The sequence below is a fragment of the Pan troglodytes genome, chromosome 9 (genome assembly GCF_028858775.2).
Source record: "Pan troglodytes isolate AG18354 chromosome 9, NHGRI_mPanTro3-v2.0_pri, whole genome shotgun sequence".
Classification (NCBI taxonomy): Eukaryota; Metazoa; Chordata; class Mammalia; order Primates; family Hominidae; genus Pan; species Pan troglodytes.
The window spans coordinates 98,593,501-98,613,975 of NC_072407.2; positions in this window are offsets into that span (position 1 = coordinate 98,593,501).

Here is a 20,475-nt window from a genome sequence, read left to right on the forward strand (position 1 = left end):
GGGGAAACCCACTCCAGAGACTTTAAAATCTCTTTGAGAGTGAAGTCATTAAAATCTGAATATAAAATTTTAATTTAAACTAGAATTTTTCTAGTTGCTCCTAGTGTAGTAGACTTTTCTAAATTTTTACTAAAAACTTTGAGAAGATAAAGGAAAAAAGATGAAACCCTACAGCAATATTGAGAACAAAGACTCACAGAAAAAAATTCAAAATCTGGGAGAAATTTACTCTTACCTAGAGGATAATTGTGCTTCTATTACTTAGATTCAGTTTCAAATAAGAGAATACTCTAATAGTGACTAAAACATGAGGACATTTCTTGTTTGTTTAACAAGTAGCCTGATGTTAGATGTTCTCTGTATACTTCAAGCACCCAACATCACCATCAAGAAATGAGGTTATTTCCATTTATTCTCACTGCATTCTCAATGTGTTGACATTTTGTCCTCAGATTTTTCATCTCATCATCTCAGGATAGCTGCCATAGCTCCAGATACTACATTCTAACACAGAATCATATCAAGCAGGAAGGAAGAGAGAAGGGGCAAAAATAGAACATTTTCTTCTATGCTTCTTTCTTATGTGGAAGGAAAAATACCCCAACCCTAAGTTTTCAGTGGACTTCTCTTTACATCATTGCCTAGAAGTAGGTCAATCATGGCCGGGTGTGGTGGCTCATGTGTGTAATCCCAGCACTTTGGGAGGCCAAGGCAGGCAGAACACAAGGTCAGAAGTTCGAGACCAGTCTGGTCAACATAGTGAAACCCCCTCTACTAAAAATACAAAAAATTAGCCGGGTGTGATGATGTGCACTTGTAATTCCAGCTACTTGGGAGGCTGAGGCAGGAGAATCATGTGAACCCGGGAGGCAGAGGTTGCAGTAAGCCAAGATCATGCCATTGCACTCCAGCCTGGGCGACAAAAACAACAACAACAACAAAAAAAAACAAAAGCCGATTGCTGGCAAGATGGCTGAATAGCAACACCTCTGGTCTGCAGCTCCTAGTGAGATCAACACAGAAGGCAGGTGATTTCTGCGTTTCCAACTGAGGTACCCAGTTCATCTTATTGGGACTGATTGGACAGTGGGTGCAGCCCATGGGGGGCAAGCCAAAGCAGGGTGGGGTGTTGCTTTACCTGGGAAGCACAAGGGGTTGGAGAATTTTCTCCCCTCCCCAAGGGAAGCTGTGAGGGACTGAGCCTGTGGAACCGTGCACTCTGGCCCAGATACTGCGCTTTTCCCACGGTCTTCGCAACCTGCAGACCAGGAGGTTCCCTCTGGTGCCTATCCTACCAGGACCCTGGGTTTCAAGCACAAAACTGGGTGGCCGTTTGGGCAGACAGTGAACTAGCTGCAGGAGTTGTTTTTTTTTTTTTTCCCATACCCCAGTGGCACCTGGAATGCCAGCGAGACAGAACTGTTCACTCCCCTGGAAAGGGGTGCTAAAGCCAGGGAGCCGAGTGCTCTGGCTCAGTGGGTTCCACCCCCAAGGAGCCCAGCAAACTAAGATCCACTGTCTTGAAATTCTCACTGCCAGCACGGCAGCAGTCTGAGATCGACCTGGGACGCTCAAGCTTGGTGGAGGGAGGGGTATCCGCCATTGCTGAGGCTTGAGTAGGCAGTTTTACCGTCACAGTGTAAACAAAGCCTCTGGGAAGTTTGAAGTGGGTGGAGCCCACTGCAGCTCAGCAAGGCCCCTGTGGCCAGACTGCCACATTTCTCCTCTCTGGGCAGGGCAGCTCTGAAAAAAAGGCAGCATCCCCAGTCAGGGATTTATAGATAAAACCCCCATGACCCTGGGACAGAGCACCTGGGGGAAGGGGTGGCTGTGGGCACAGCTTCAGCAGACTTAAACATCCCTGCCTGCTGGCTCTGAAGAGAGCAGCAGACCAGCACGCATTCGAGCTCTGCTAAGGGTCAGGCTGCCTCCTCAAGTGGGTCCCTGACCCCCATGTCTCCTGACTGGGAGACACCTCCCAGTAGAGGCCAAGAGACACCTCATACAGGAGAGCTCTGGCTAGCATCTGGCAGGTGCCCCTCTGGGATGAAGCTTCCAGAGGAAAGAACAGGCAGCAATCTTTGATGTTCCACAGGCTCCACTGGTGATACCCAGGCAAAGAGGGTCTGGAGTGGACCTCCAGCAAACTCGAGCAGACCTGCAGCAGAGGGGCCTGACTGTTAGAAGGAAAACTGACAAACAGAAAGGAATAGCATGTCCACTCAAAGACCCTATCCTAAAGTCACCAACATCAAAGACCAAAGGTACACAAATCCACAAAGATGGGGAGAAACCAGAACCAGAGTTCTAACACAACGCGAGGAAGCTAAGAACCTTGAAAAAAGGTTAGAGGAATTGCTAACTAGAATAACCAGTTTAGAGAAGAACATAAATGACCTGATGGAGCTGAAAAACACAGCATGAGAACTTCATGAAGCATACACAAGTATCAGTAGCTGAGTTGATCAAGCAGAAGAAAGGATATCAGAGATGGAAGATCATCTTAATGAAATAAAGCTAGAAGACAAGATTAGAGAAAAAAGAATAAAAGGAATGAACAAACCAAAGAAATATAGGACCATGTGAAAAGACCAAATCTACATTTGATTGGTGTACCTGAAAGTGATGGGGAGAATGGAACCAAGTTATAAAACACTCTTCAGGATATTATTGAGGAGAACTTCTCCAACCTAGGAAGGCAGGCCAACATTCAAATTCAGGAAATACAGAGAACACCACAAAGATACTCCTTGAGAAGAGCAACCCCAAGACACATAATTGTCAGTTTCACCAAGGTTGAAATGAAGGAAAAAATGTTAAGGGCAGCCAGAGAGAAAGCTCGGGTTACCCACAAAGGGAAGCCCATCAGACTAACAGCAGATCTCTTGGCAGAAACCCTACAAGCCAGAAGAGAGTGGGGGCCAATATTCAACATTCTTAAAGAAAAGATTTTTCAACCCAGAATTTCATATCCAGCCAAACTAAGCTTCATAAGCAAAGGAGAAATAAAATCCTTACAGACAAGCAAATGCTGAGAGAATTTGTCACCACCAGGCCTGCCTTACAAGAGCTCCTGAAGGAAGCACTAAACATGGAAAGGAACAACCAGTACCAGCCACTGCAAAAACATACCAAATTGTAAAGACCATTGACAATATGAAGAAACTGCATCAACTAACGGGCAAAATAACCAGCTAGCATCATAATGACAGGATCAAATTCACACATAACAATATTTACCTTAAATGTAAATGGGCTAAATGCTCCAATTAAAAGACACAGACTAGCAAATTGGATAAAGAGTCAAAACCCATCAGTGTGCTGTGTTCAGGAGACCCATCTCACGTGCAAAGACACACATAGGCTCAAAATAAAGGGATGGTGGAATATTTACCAAGCAAATGGAAAGCAAAAAAAAAAAGCAGGAGTTGCAATCTTAATTTCTGATAAAACAGACTTTAAACCAACAAAGATTAAAAGAGACAAGGCCATTACATAATGGTAAAGGGATCAATGCAACAAGAAGAGCTAACTCTCCTAAATATATATGCACCCAATGCAGGAGCACCCAGATTCATAAAGCAAGTTCTTAGGGACCTACAAAGAGACTGAGCCACCCTCACAATCATAGCGGGAGAGCTTAACACCCCACTGTCAATATTAGACAGATCAATGAGACAGAAAATTAGCAAGGATATTCAGGACTTGAACTCAGCCCTGGAACAAGCAGACCTAATAGACATCTATGGAACTCTCCACCCCAAATCAGCAGAATATACATTCTTCTCAGCACCACATCACACTTATTCTAAAATTGGCCACATAATTGGAAGTAAAACAGTCCTCAGCAAATGCAAAACAATGGACATCATAACAGTCTCTCAGACCACAGTGCAATCAAATTAGAACTTGGGATTAAGAAACTCACTCAAAACCACACAACTACATGGAAACTGAACAACCTGCTCCTGAATGACTACCGGGTAAATAACGAAAAGAAGGCAGAAATAAAGATGTTCTTTGAAACCAATGAGAACGAAGATACAAACATACCAGAATCTCTGGGACACACTTAAAGCAGTCTACAGAGGGAAACTTATAGCACTAAATGACCACAAGAGAAAACAGGAAAGATCTAAAATTGACACCCTAACATCAAAATTAAAAGAACTAGAGAAGCAACAGCAAACAAATTCAAAAGCTGGCAGAAGACAAGAAATAACTAAGATCAGAGCAGAACTGAAGGAGGTAGAGACATGAAAAACCCTTCAAAAAATCAATTAATCTAGGATCTGGTTTTTTGTAAAGGTCAACAAAATATATAGACCGCTAGCCAGACTAGTAAAGAAGAAAAGAGAGAAGAATCAAATAGACACACTAAAAAATGACATATGGGATATCACCACTGATCCCACAGAAATACAAGCTACCTTCAGAGAATACTATAAATACCTCTATGGAAATAAACTAGAAAATCTAGAAGAAATGGATAAATTTCTGGACACCTACACCATCCCAAGTCTAAACCAGGAAGAAGTCAAATCCCTGAATAGACCAATAAGAAATTCTGAAATTGAGGCTGTAATTAATAGCCTACCAACCAAAAAGAGTCCAGGACCAGACAGATTCACAGCTGAATTCTACCAGAGGTACAAAGAGGAGCTGGTACCATTCCTTCTGAAACTATTCCAATCAATAGAAAAAGAGAGAATCCTCCCTAACTCATTTTATGAAGCATGCATCATCCTGATACCAAAACCTGGTAGAGACACAATAAAAAAAGAAAATTTCAGGCCAATATCCCTGATGGACATCGATGTGAAAATCTGCAATAAAATACTGGCAAACTGAATCAAGCAGCACATCAAAAAGCTTATACACCATGATCAAGTTGGCATCATTCATCCCTGGGATGCAAGAGTGGTTCAACATATGCAAATCAATAAATGTAATCCATCACATAAACAGAACCAATGACCAAAACCGCATGATTATCTCAATAAATGCAGAAAAGGCCTTTGACAACATTCAACACCACTTCATGCTAAAAACTCTCAATAAACTAGGTATCAGTGGAACATATCTCAAAATAATATGAGATATTTATGATGAGCCCACAGCCAATATCATACTGAATGGGCAAAAACTGGAAGCATTCCCTTTGAAAACTGGCACAAGACAAGGATGCCCTCTCTCGCCACTCCTATTCAACATAGTATTGGACGTTCTGGCCAGGGCAATCAGGCAAGAGAAAGAAATAAAAGGTATTCAAATAGGAAGAAAGGAAGTCAAATTATCTGTGTTTACAGATGACATGATTGTATATTTAGAAAACCCCATCATCTCAGCCCAAAATCTCCTTAAGCTAATAAGCAACTTCAGCAAAGTCTCAGGATACAAAATCAATGTGCAAAAATCACAAGCATTCCTCTACACCAATAACAGACAAACACAGAGCCAAATCATGAGTGAACTCCAATTCACAATTGCCAGTAAGAGAATAAAATATCTAGGAATCTAACTTACAAGGGATGTGAAGGACCTCTTCAAGGAGAACTAAAAACCACTGCTCAAGGAAATAGAGAGGACACAAACAAATGGAAAAATATTCCATGCTCATGGATAGGAAGAATCAATATCATGAAAATGGTCATAGTGCCCAAAGTAATTTATAGATTCAATACTATCCACATCAAGCTACCACTGAATTTCTTCAAAGAACTGGAAAAAATTATTTTAAACTTCATATGGAAGGAAAAAAGAGCCCGCATAGCCAAGACAATCCTAAGCAAAAAGAACAAAGCTCCAGGCATCATACTACCTGACTTCAAACTACACTACAAGGCTACAGTAACCAAAATAGCATGGTACTGGTACCAAAACAGATATACAGACCAATGGAACAGAACAGAGGCCTCAGAAATAATACCACACATCTTCAGCCATCTGATCTTTGACAAACCTGATACAAGCAAGCAATGGGGAAAAGATTCCCTATTTAATAAATGGTGTTGGGAAAATTGGCTAGCCATATGCAGAAAGCTGAAACTGGACCCCTTTCTTACACCTTATACAAAAATCAACTCAAGATGGATTAAAGACTTAAACTTAAGACCTAAAACCATAAAATCCTAGAAGAAAACCTGGACAATGCCATTCAGGACATAGGAATGGGCAAAGACTTCATGTCTTAAACACCAACAGCAATGGCAACAAAAGACAAAATTGACAAATGGGATCTAATTAAACTAAAGAGCCTCTGCATAGCAAAAGCAACTATCATCAGAGTGAGCAGGCAACCTACAGAATGGGAGAAAATTTTTGCAATCTACCCATCTGACAAAGGGCTAATATCCAGAATCTACAAAGAACTTAAACAAATTTACAAGAAAAAAATCAAACAACCCCATCAAAAATTGGGCAAAGGATAGGAACAGACACTTCTCAAAAGAAGACGTTTATGCAGCCAACAGACACATGAAAAAATGCTCATCATCACTGGTCATCAGAGAAATGCAAATCAAAATCACAATGAGATAACATCTCATGCCAGTTAGAATGGCTATCATTAAAAAGTCAGGAAACTACAGTTGCTGGAGAGGATGCGGAGAAATAGGAACGCTTTTACACTGTTGGTGGGACTGTAAACTAGTTCAACCATTGTGGAAGACAGTGTGGTGATTCCTCAAGGATCTATAACTAGAAATACCATTTGACCCAGCCATCCCATTACTGGGTATATACCCAAGGGATTATAAACCATGGTACTATAAAGACACTTGCACATGTATGTTTATTGAGGCACTATTCACAATAGCAAAGACTTGGAACCAACCCAAATGTCCATCAATGATAGACTGGATTAAGGAAATGTGGAACATATACACCATGGAATACTATGCAGCCATAAAAATGATGAGTTCATGTCCTTTGTAGGGAAATGGATGACGCTGGAAACCATCATTCTCAGCAAACTGTCACAAGGACAGAAAACCAAACACTGCATGTTCTCACTCATAGGTGGGAGTTGAACAATGAGAACACATGGACACAGGGAGGGAAATATCACATACTGGGGCCTGTAGGGAGGTGGGTGGCTAGGGGAGGGATAGCATTAGGAGAAATACCTAATGTAGGTGACGGGTTGATGCGTGCAGCAAACCATCATGGTACATGTATACCTAGGTAACAAAACTACACATTCTGCACATGTACCCCAGAACTTAAGGTATTTAAAAAAAGAAGTGGGTCCATCACTTTCAAAGATAAATAGAATTTTTGTGACCAATAATTAGTCTAGGGATAGGCACATTATCACATATGTGTACACACACACACACACACACACACACACAGTCATGGTTCTTTTGGAAATGAAGAATGCGAATATGGCTACTATGTCAACAAACAACAGTATCTGTCATAAAACTAGATTAAGAAAATAATTTTGTCTGCCACGTGCTTTGCTTCATGAAACAGAGCAGCCCCTTCTATCTGAAGAATGTTAGAAGCTACTTGTTTTCCACTCTGAAATTTGCCCCTGGACAGAGAATCTGGACCAGTGAATACCAGAAAACTGAGCACTGGCTCCTCCATTATAAAGATATTCTGTTTGAGACTGTCACTTATCTGATTCACCCATAATTCTGTACTCCCATGCACCATTTTACTATATTTTTAAAAAAGACTGCAACTTTGAGACGATAACAGGGCAGAATGTGGAAGAAACTAACAATGATCTCTTATATTCTGGGAAGTATAGTTTTCACAAATAATGGATTGCATTTAGGATAGGAATTGATTGAAAACAGTGCCTTCTGAAGATTACAGTTTTTTTCATGAACTTCATAATTAGAACATCATACTGTGTCATAATCTGAATTTCCATCTTCTGTTCATTAAAACCAGTGGCAGTATGGATGAAAGCATGCTACATCCTGGGAATTGAATATATTTAGGAATATATTATGTTCAGTATTAATATTTAAGAAGACAGGTTGACCAAAGAACACAAAAATTAACAGTGAACTAATCCAGTGACATCTATACACTTTTTCTATTATTGGTTCTTTCTTCTTACTTAAGACAAGAAATAATCCGTATCATTTATATGTAGATAATACAAAGCAAGGAAAAGGAAAGAAAATTTAGAAAGAACATAGTTTTGAAAATGATCTACTATAGGTAACAAAAGAATAACTTAAAAATTCTTGTTCTTAATATTACAGTTCTTGACATAGGAGTAGTCATAAGAAGAGAACAGTTGAGATGGTTGATCTGAGGAAGGATTGCAAGGACACATTTTAATATCATCTTCTTGGGCAAAGCTTGATGCTCCTGTGTTTCGCTTAACTGATCCTCTTCTACATCCTCATGTTTTATAACACTAGGAAATGTATTTTTTTTTTTTTTTAGCTATATCTGTTGTAACACAATTTAGGTGAAATCTCTTCACTTTTTGGATGAAAAGCTAATAAAACATTTGTTAAAATAGCCAGAGGTTTTACAAATTTAGGATACTATGGGAGGATAATTTAATTCAAAATATATCAGTAAAGACATGTTAATTTATGTTACAGTCAAAAATAATCCCTAATTTTCAGTAGGTTAAAATTACAGAGTTTTATTTCTCACTCATACCACATGTCCATCTTGGGTGGGCAAGGGGGACTTTGCAAGAAAAGATCCTATTTCAGGATCTAGGCTGGTAAAACAGTCACTACTGGGACATTGCCAGCCATCCTGGAAGAGGGAAAAATTACCTTTGGATGGTCATGTCTAGGCACTTAAGTGTTCTGACCCAGAAGTGATTCGTGTTACTTTTATTTACAACTTATTTGCCAGATCGAGTTTTATAGCCTAATCCAACCAGATGAAAGCCAGGCATATAATTCTACTTGTGAGTGGACAGTGGGAAATTAGAAATCTACAGTGAATTCACTCGAGACAATCACAATCTACCTATTTGGTTCCAAATATTTGCTTTATTCTTTCTTGCAAGCAACATATATTCTCTGTCTTCCCATTGGAGAAAATAGAAAAGTTTTATCCATTCATAACATCAAATCAGAGTCTAGGATTTTTGATAATTCATGGTGGTTTCTAAATTGCAGAGATGAAAGCAGAGCCACAGTGACTTCTTTATTAGGTCCAGATGTGGCTCCTGCTATCCATAGATCTGTGAACTAAAAAGAATAATTAGTCTATTTCTCCCAACCTAATATACAATGATTGAGAAGGATAAATAAAGTAAACATTCTTGTTTGGAAGTGGAAAGTAAGGAAGATTCACAGTAGTTACTGATTCATAGCAATTTGTAAATTCTACTAGGGATAATTTTCAAGGGCCTGCTATTCTGAGGATAACAAATATTCTTTTTCTCAGTTCTGATTCTGCTAGGAGAAGCTCCCCAGTCCATTGTTCTTTGTAGCTCTTAGTTCTATTCTCTTTGAGGTTCTTCCTTTCCAATTATTCTCTTTGACTGTGTCTAGAATGGGGATTAGAGAATATGCTTTCCCTTTGTTTAAGCTGCTTATCGGTTGTTTTCTTTTGCATAGGAAGTTAGAAATCCAAAAGTCATTTTAAGTCTTGAAGTTTCAATATTTTCTCCTCCCCCTCCTTCTCCTCCTCCTCCTTTTCCTTCTTTGCCTCCTTCTCCACATACCTCTAATTTATTTGGGATTATAAGTGTTTGAAAAACTTAGCAGGCTTCTTACTTATTTGCTTCTAGTCTATTTGTCCATAGAAATACTCACAGTATGTGAGTATATGCATATGTACGTATATATTTTTGACTTGGAGGGAGTGACAGACTTCAGGCTTTTTTCTTTTTTTTTCTTGAGCAATTTTGAACAATTGAAGGATTTATTGGGTTTCATCTTAATCTATCTAAAGACTTTTAACAATAAGTGTAAGGGCACTTCCTTGTTTTTGTACTTTTAGACTGAGTTTTATCTAAGCATTGTTTCTCAGAATGTGTCTCCATTTTATTTTTTCCTCTTCAGGACTGAGAAACACTTGCCTCTTCCAACTCTATGGGTCCCTAAATTTGTGGTTTCTCTCTATTCTCTGTTATTCCTGCTCACAGCTGAACCAATTCTATTCTGAGCCTATCTTTTCCTTTTAATACTTTGCAAAGTGCAACAAACAGCAGCTGGGACACATTGCTAATGCTCCAATTTGTCCCTCAGAAATACAAGTTCATCAGGTGCAGGATCTGCTTTATAAATTATTGCAGTCAATGTGTGGTGGTAAATGTTTAATAGCCAGCTCTCCAGGAAAACAAAAGCAAAAACTCCATGATTTATGGTGCTCCCAATTTCAGTGGTATAAATTCTTCTACTATGATGGATCCAAGTTAACAACATCACATCATAAAACTTGGAGTTGGGAAGAGATACTCACAATTAGCTGTCTTGGGCATAAACCAGCTCTAGCACACCACTGAATACAGGTGATTATTTTATCAAAAGCATTGCCATTGCTTAATATGGAGCATCATCCTTCCATGTTTCTCACAACAGGCTGTCTAGCCCAAAGCCAAAGCCACATATTTTGGATTTTTTTAATGGCAACTCCCCACTTCTCAGTACCAATTTAGGTATTAGTTAGTATAGACTATGTTATGCCACAGTAGCAAACAAAGCCAAAATCTCAGTGCCTTAAAACAAGAAAGGTTTATTTCTCACACATACTGCCATGCCCATCACAGGATGTCTAGGGCCTATGCTTCACACGTCCATACCACAGGACCCAGGCAGTTAGAGCAGCCATCACCTGGAACATAGCAGATGTTCCAGCCTCATGGAGAGGGAAAGAAAACCCTGGAGGGTTTGGTACTGGCAACTAAATGAATTGTCCTCAGAAATGATGTGTACCACTTCTCTCCACAATTCATTGGCCAGAATTAGTGGCAAGACCACAAAAAGAAAAGAAAAGAGGAAAGAAAGTGTGAACCTACCATGTACCCGAAAGGCAAAGAACAGAAAATATTTGGCGGTTGGCACTAATGGCTATCACAACTCTTAACAGTAGAGGTGTCTACAGCCACACAATTTGTGCAACTTGCCAAGCAACTAGAGTAGTGTTTTTCTTGTTTATTTTTTTGTATCTTATATAGAAGATTTTAATCAGTAAAGACTAAGAAAATACACAATAACAGCAATTATTTTAATTTTTTAATTTTTTTTTTTTGAGATGGAGTCTCGGTCTGTCAACCAGGCTGGAGTTCAGTGGCTCGATCTCAGTTTACTGAAGCCTCCTTCTCCCAGGTTCAAGCGATTCTCCTGCCTCAGCCTCCCAAATAGCTAGGATTACAGGCACCCACCACCACGCCCAGCTAATTTTTTGTATTTTTAGTAGAAATGGTTTTCACCATGTTGGCCAGGCTGGTCTCGAACTCCTGACCTCTAGTGATCCACCTGCCTTGGCCTCCCAAAGTGCTGGGATTACAGGCGTGAGTCACTGCTCCCTGCCAAGCAATTATTTTTTTTACTAAGCTCTTCTTTATATCATGATCCAATAAAGGTTTTTGAATATTCCTACTGTAACTGACTAAAATTAGGATATATTATATAATAGCTAGTAGATTAAACACAAACACAAACATCCACATAAACACACACACATGCACATTCATGAAATATCATAAGAAAATAAGAAAATTGCTGTCATAGAAATCTCTGAGTGATGCGTTCCTGAGTTTCTTTTATTTTACCTTTTATCCAATTTTGTGTAAGCTTAGAATTTTGCAGCAACAAACATGATTTCCTTTATAATGAGAAAAAATCAGATATTAAAAATTTATATAAATTTTAAATGATATATATTAATTCAGCTATGTAAAAATATAATCAGAATTGAAAAATTTAGATGGAAGGATATCAAAATATTCTCAGTGGTTGTTCCTGAGTGGTGGGATTAGGTGTGATTCAAAAAATATATTTGTCTTTTCCTTTTTCAGATTTGCTACAATGATGAGATATTGTTTATATTGTTATAATAATTTAAAAATGACAAATGAGGCATCTTTTTATTTCTTCTTTTCATAATAATTCATTGTAATTTCATTTTTATGAAAAATTGTCTTTTTCACCAATGCTTCTGCTATTATGTTTATACGTATTATGTCTATTGTCATTTTCATTTTCAATGAAGATATATATATACATACATATATGTATATATATATACACATATATCCCTCTGCATTAGTCCATTCTCACATTCCTATAAAGAAATACCTGAGACTGGGTAATTTATAAGGAAAAGATGTTTAATTGGCTCATGATTCTGCAGGCTGTTCAGGAAGCATGATGCTGGCATCTGCTCAGCTTCTGGGGAGGCCTTAGGAAACTTACAATCATGGCAGAAGGTGAAGGGGGAGCTGGCAATTCACATGGCTGGAGCAGGAAGAAGGCAGAGACAGGGAAGGTGCCACACACTTTAAAACAACCAGATATCAAAAGAACTCACTATCGTGATGATAGCACCAAGGGAGGATAGTGCTAAACCACGAGAAACCGTTCCCATGATCCAATGACCTCCCACCAGGCCCCACCTCCAGCACTGGAGATGACATTTCTATGTGAGATTTGAGTGGGTTTCTTTTGAGAAGCCTATCCCAAGCCAGCAGGATGGGCTGGCCACTGAACATCAAGACTCAGGTCAAATGTCCTCTATTCAGAGGATTTCCTCGACTACCCAATTAATCTAGAAAAATACTTGTCAGTCATTTCCTTTCATGTTTGCTTTGATTTATAAAGCTTACCACTCTTTAAAATCATCTTATCTGCTTATGTTTACTTGATTTGAATTTATCTCCCTCTTAGAATGTCAGTTTCATGAGAGCAGGCTCCCTCTCTGTCTTGTTCTCCACTGTATTCTTAACACTTAGATCAGTGCCTGGCACATAATAAGTGTTAGTCTGAACTGCACCATTTTGTAAACCACCCACTATTTTGCAGACCTTGGTCAAAGTGAAACATTCATGGGGGTTCTGGCTGTGAGAAACATCCTGCCTAACACCTGCCTACAAGTCAGACAAAGGCCCAACTAAAGAAACATCCCTATTATATTCTGTTGGGAGAAAGTGCAAAGAAACACCATGTTCCACCAGAAAAAGGGCCAGAACTGCCTCATCATGGGAACATCTTATCAATATCCTGCTGAGCAGCAAGCCATATGGCCCAGACCCCTCCCGCTCAAACCTTTAAGTACCCCAGCCTGTAAGTGGAGGTGGGCTCTGGCATTAAGCTGGTCTGCCACTTCCATAGGTGTCTGCAATATACTTGTATTGCTGTTTGAGCCGCCCTGTGTGTGTCTTTCTTTAACCCTCGCCTTCCCTTTAAAACCTAACATTTTTGTGCCAAAACCAGGGATGGGGATTGGGTTCTAACGCATAAGTCTTCTCTTGCTACCCGGAAAGCAGCAAGCAGCAAAAACTGGCCCCGGGCCTGCCTCCAGGTCCTGAGGGAACTCCCTGTTCCCAGCCCCATTCCCTTGTTCTCTCTTCTTCTCTGGCCCTGGGCTAACCTCCAGATCCTGATCAAACCCTCCATCTTCTTTTTCCTTCCTTCCCCTTTCTGGGCACCTCCAACAAGGATCACCCCCATTGCTGGACATCACAGCCCAAACTGGTCTCCAATTAGTGGGCGAGTTTTCCTTCTCCTCCTGTCCTGATTACTCACATACTCCTGCCTGTTGACAGAAAATCCCAGCGCTGGGTGAGAGGTCTCTCTGGTCATCAGGTGACCGTGGCCTGCCTTCTCAGGGGACGCCCTCACGATGTTCGCCGCTCCGGCCACTCCAGTCTCCAGGGAAACGCGAAGAGCTGCGGGGATGCTCTGGCTCTCCCATTTCCCTTCTAACAGGAGGAATTGGGGTACTCGCTCCCCTCCTCTAAGTTTCTCACCCTTCTGGCCACCAGTATGGGGCAAGGCTCTTCAAAACCTCCTCGAGACACCACTCTGGATGTCTCGTCTGGAACCTCCAAACCCAGGGCTTGGCGAACTCCATTAAAACCGAATGCCGTATTCACTCCTCTCGTATGTCTCCTGCAGGACCTATGAGCCCAGGGCTTGGTGGACTCTATTAAAACTCAGCACCTTACTTGCCTCTGTACCTTCCTCTGTAATGTGGCCTAGCTTCAATGTAAACTGGACAATAATAATCAATGGCCAAACAACAAAATATTCAATTTCCAAATTCAACATAATGTAAAAAACTTCCTCCTGTGCAATGGTAAATGATCTGAGGTGCTTTGCTTATCTCTGTTTGTGGTTGTCTCTCTGCCAACCCTGTTCACCTATTCAAATCCTCCTCCTCAACAAATATCCTGCAAAAGCACCTCCTCCTCCAGACAAGGCTTCCTTCTCTAATTTCAACCTGGCTAACAAACCCCCTCCCTCTGTGTCCATCCCACCCCTCCTCCTTCTCGTTCAGCTGTGGCTCCTCTACTCCCTTATTGTTGCCCTTCGCCCCCTCCTTCTCCACTGCATACCAGGTCTCACACTCAACCCCCTTTTGCCAAAAACCAGGCACATGCCCAAAGGTCCTCCAAAGTCCTCCCATTTTGGGAGGTCGTGGGGGCCTAAGGCACAATCTGAGTTCATGTTTCCTTCTCCCTAGCCAGCCTCTCCCAGCTTGAAAAGAAGCTCGGCTTTTTTCCCACAAATTCCACCTCCTGCAAGGAATTTCTAAATATCACTCAATCTTATGACCTTACTTGTCATGGCATATGTCATGCTGTCCTCCACTGTCACCCCGGAGCACAGGGAACGCATCTGGACAGCTGCCCAGGCCCATGCAAACACCCTCCACCAACAAGACGCTGCCCATAACCCAGTAGGGACCCTAGCTGTCCCCAGAACTAATTCCAACTGGGATTATCAGGCAACTTCTGCAGACAGACAGAAACAGGGCCATATAATATCATGGCTCCTAGCTGGCATGAACAAAGCTGCCCCTGCTCGTTTCCTCTCCTGCCTTTCAGAGGCCATGACTAAATATACCACCTTAAGCCCTAATACCAGTAAGGGCAGAATCTACCTTCATTTACACTTAATTTCCCAGTCAGCCCCAGAAATAAATAAATAAATAAAACTTTAAAAACTGGAGGATGACCCTCAAATCTCCCAAAGAGACTTAATCAAAGTGGCCTTTAAGGTCTTTAACAATACAGAGGAAAAACTGAAAACCCAAAAGCTAAAAAGGGACCAAGCTAAACACCAGATGCTGGCAGCTGCCGTTCAACAGGGTTCCCAATGCATACAAAAATCCTCAACCTCGCAACAAACTCCACCAGAAGCCTGTTTGAAGTATGGCCAACAGGGTCACTAGGCAAAAGCCTGCCCTAATCCCAGGACACCCTCAAAACCTTGCCCCATCTGTGGTATCAAGGAACACTGGTCACTGGACTGTGCTCAGCGAAACTCTTCATCCCGTTTCACCACCTCTAACTGAAGACTGATGGGGCCTGGAATCCACTCCCCCCACTGCCATCACCACCTTGGAACCCAGGGTAACACTGTCAGTATCTGGTAAGCTTATGCTTTTCCTGTTAAATATGCGGCTAGTTACTCAGTTTTACCAGAATATTCTGGACCCCTCCTCAGTTCTTCTATCTCTATTTGTGGGAGTCAATGGAATCCCCTCTAGGCACAAACAGACTGGTTCTCTATTATGCAACCTATTCAACACCCCCTTCACCCACCCATTCCTGATTATCCCTCAGTGTCCTACCCTATCTTGGGGCAGGACATACAAAGTAAATCCCAGGTCTCCATACAATTTGCCTTCTACAATTCCATCCCTTTTATTTTACTCTGCCGCCCAGATGCTTCCCTCTCCTTCCCCTCCTCCTCATTATCCACCCTGTTACCTTTTGTTAATCCTGAAGTTCGAAACATTTCTAAACCCACAATAGCCACACATCACTTCCCAGTCACAATAACCCTCCAAAACCCCTCCATTTTCCTTCGTCAGTCTCAAAATCCCCTTAACCCAGCCGGCCTTAGGGACCTCAAACCTATTATCTGTAAACTTTTATAAGCTCAAATTCTCAAGCCTGTCACCTCTCCCCACAACACCCCTATCCTAGTGGTCAATAAGACAGACAGGTCTTACCTCTCGGTCCAGGATCTCTGAGTTATTAACTAGGCCTATCTATCTGGTGGTCCCAATCATATACTCTACTCTCCCATATTCCCTCATCTACCACATACATTTCTCTGTATTGGATCTGAAGGACACCTTTTTCACTATTCCCTTAAATTTTGCTTCCCAAAGTCTTTTTGCTTTCACTTGGTCAAATCCTAATACACATCCTCCCAACTAACATGGATCATACTCCCACAGGGGTTCCAGGATAGTCCCCACCTATTCAGACAGGCCCTCACCAAGAATCTAGCTGAACTTCCCCTTATTCCTAGCACCCTCCTCTAATAGGTCAATAACCTCCTTCTCTGTAGCCCCTCCCTTAACCTGTCCTTTGAACACACCACTCAGCTTTTAAATTTCCTCCATAGTCAAGGATATCGGGTCTCACCCACAAAGGCTCAGGTAGCCCAAACCCAGGTCACTTACCTTGGGCTTGCTCTATCGCCTAATTCTCAGGCCTTCTCAACCCAGTGAAATGAGCTAAATTGGGATATTCCTCTTTCCCACACAAAGGAGGACCTCCTCTCCTTCTTGGGTCTTGTGGGATACTTCCAGCTATAGATTCCCAAGTTTGGCTTGCTGGCCAAGCTGTTCTACACGGCCTCACATGGGCCCATCCTAAAATCCCTGAACCCAGCTTGCCCCATCAACTCCCACTTTAAAAAACTAAAAAAATGCCCTTTTAATGGCCCCAGCACTGGGACTGCCCAACCCCACCAACCCCTTTACTCTGTATGTACATTCTGACCAAGGCCTTGCTTATGGACTACCAAACATACAGCAATGCCCCACAAGCCGTTACATACCTCTCAAAACAACCGGACTCTCATTCAAGGCTGGCCACTGTGCCTAAAAATCTTAGGTGTGGCCACATTGCTGGCCTCAGAGGCACAGAAACTCACTTTCTAACAACACATTACTATGTGTAATGCATCTTCCCATAACCTATAGAACCTCATAAGCCATCATTCTCTTCTATCCCTCTCACCATCCTGCTTACAGCAGGTACATGTCTTATTCATAGGAAACTCTCTAAATCACTTTCCAGAAATGTAAAGCTCTCAACCTGGCCACCCTTCTCCCTGTAAACACCTCCAACTCTGAGCTCTCTCTCACTCCTGCCTGGACCTCTTAGACTCCCTCTCTTCCCACTTCCAACACATTTTGGAAGCCCCTTTGCAGGGAACCCCTACATGGTTCATTAACAGAAGCTCTTTTAGGGAGCCATGTCCAGCAGCTGCCAAAAACAAACTCATCATTGCCAAAAACAAACTCCTAAAATCCAATACTCTCCCGCCTCATACTACCCCTCAACAGGTGAAGCTAGTTTTTCTAACCACGGCCCTCACCCTAGCAAAGGGAAAGAGAATTAACATTTACATGAATTCCAAATATACGTACCACATCCTACACTCTCACGCCTTAAGCTATCCGGAAAGGGTTTTTCTAGCTACAAAAAGAACCCCCATAGGAAATGGCAAACTCATATACAAGCTGCTGGAGGCAGCTAAACTACCATCACAGGCTGCCATTATCCATTGTAAAGGACACTAAAAGGCTACAAATGCCATAAACAAGGGAAAGTTTTTAGCAAGTTTGGCGGCCCAACAGGCAGCCTTTAAAAAATCATTATTGCCCATTTTCCCCAACATACACCCTATATATACCCAAGAGGAACAAATCTCAGTCACCTAGGCTGGCACCATTCAGGAATTAAAATGGTTCTACCTCAATAATAAAATTGTCTTACTCAAGTCACAAAAAACTTCTGTACTTTTATAAGTGCACAACAATTTTTATGCTGGTTACTGCCCACTACTCCATCTCTTAAAAGGTTATATACATTCTCCCACCATGGCTGCTAATCTCAAAAATATTTCTAAGGCATGTTCCCTTTGCACTCAAACTTCCCCTCAGGAAGCTATCAAATCACCTCCTTTCCTGCACACCAGGCCTGAGGACACCTGTCAGGGCAGGACTGGCAAATCGACTTCAACCACGTGCCCCCCCATAAAAAGAGTCCAATACCTTGTGACAGTAGTAAATACATTCTCTGGATAAAAGCTTTTCCTACCACCACCAAAAAGGCACACACTGTCACTTCTATTCTCCTCACTCATACTATCCTCCAGTTTGAACTCCCCTCTACCATCGAGTCAGACAATGGGCCAACATTTATTTCACAGGTTAACCAACAGCTAGCAAAGGCTCTAAACATTAAATGGGCTTTCCATATTCCCTGTAACCCCCAGTCTTCCAGTAAGACTGAACAGGCCAATGCCCTTCTGAAACAACAACTAACCAAACTCTCCCTCGAGGTTAAGATGACCTGGACTTCACTTCTCCCATTGGCCCTCATGCATTTGTGAGCCATTCCCCACAAGCCCCTCAGCCTAAGCCCATTTGAACTCATGTACAGATGCCCCTTTATCCTCCAGGATCTTCCTTCATCTCCTCCCCCTTCTATATGGGATACTTGGCTGGCATTACACCTCACTCAACATCTAATAAGACAGTGTGCAAATGCTTACTTGCCCTAGCCTGAAAGCCCATCCTCCAGACGCTCCTCCCTGTCCCTACAACCAGGGGACTGGGTCTGAATCACAGACTCCTCCTCCTCCTCTCTCCAACCAAAGTGGATGGGTCCTCACCAGGTAATCCTAACTACTCTCATGGCGGCAAAGCTAACATCCTATCCATACTGGATACACCATTCCAAACTAAAAAGACCACCAATTCCACTTCCAGAAATTTCCTCATCCCCAAATTATTCTTCCTCCCTCACAGGACTGACTTGCTGCGCTTACAAAAATTCCAGAAGTTGCCGATCCAGAAGGCCCTGGTCCATGACATTCTCTGCCTCCAATTTCAAATCTTTTATCTCATAGTTTGTTTCAAATCTTTCCCAGTATTCCCTCCCGTGTCCCTGGATAGACCACTCCAGTTCCTCACATTAATCCAGGAGCTATGGCTGCAGGACACCTTCCAGGATATCACTCCTACTCAAATCTCCGTTTTTGTTTTTATTTTTTCTTTTTGTCTTCTTTGTCTGTTGGATACTCTAAGTCCCCGCCCCCAACCTTTGGCAGTTGGGGCACCTTTGTCAACCTCACACATTATCTTTTAATCAGTTACACTTCCCTCTTTCTTCCAACTGTTAAATTTATTTGTCCACATAAATCCAGCAAATCACAGCCCTTCCTGTTAACCTAACCACATAAACCTGGTCCAAAATAAACCTGCATCTCACCTACTCAGCCAATCCATTCCCAAAACCTGTTTATAATCTTGCTCAGCTAAACACCTTTCCCCCAATCCATCAAATAAACCCGCACTGTCACACACTGGGATGTCGCCCTCCTTTACTTCATGGCCTCTAAACGAAACATGTTTCAAGCTGGATTTCATAAAACACCTCCTTACCAACCCTGCCCCTCTCTGCTGGTGCAGCTCTCCATGTATCAAACTCAGGTGTGCTTCCTGGAAAAAAAAAATGCACATGATTCCCTCAACTGCAACCTTTATCCTTCTGCCCTGTCAGAACCACAATGGCTATTAGTTACCAAAACCCATCTCTTTCTCTCTCTCCAAAACCAAAAAGCCTTCACCTCCTTCCCCACCAATATTCCCTATCAGGCCCTCACAGGGACAACCCTTGCTACCAACTATTCAACTTGGAAAAACAGAAAGTTGGAACAAAAAGTTTATTCAGGATTCAACCCCTCCTTCTCATGGCTCACTACCTTCACTTACAACTTTTCCCTGTCCACCCCAAGTCTTTTCTGTGTGAAACAAACTCTTATCTCTGCCTACTGGCCAATTGGTCAGGAACAGGCATCCTAGTATTTCAGTCCCCAAACATTAACATCCTACCAAACAACCAGAGCATCCAGGTTCCTTTAGCAGCTCCTGTCTCATCTTCCTCTACATGCACTAAGCGGGCTCTACATCTCATTCCTCTGGTAACAGGATTAAGCATCTCTGCTGCACTTGGCACTGGAATAGCAGGGATATCACCCTCAGCTGCCCTATATAACAAAATCTCTACAGTTTTCTATGATACCCTAGAGGACATGCACACTTCCATTACAAGCCTCCAAAGGCAGATAGACTCCTTTGTGGGAGTCGTCCTTCAAAACCAAAGGGCTCTAGACCTGTTAATCGCTGAGAAGGGGGACATATGTGTATACTTCCAAAACCAATGCTGTTTTTATGTTAATGAATCCAGCATTATTCATGACGCGGCCCTAAGGCTCCATGACAGGGCTGCAGAAATCCATCAAGTTACTAACTCTTGGTGGCAGGGGTCATTCTTTC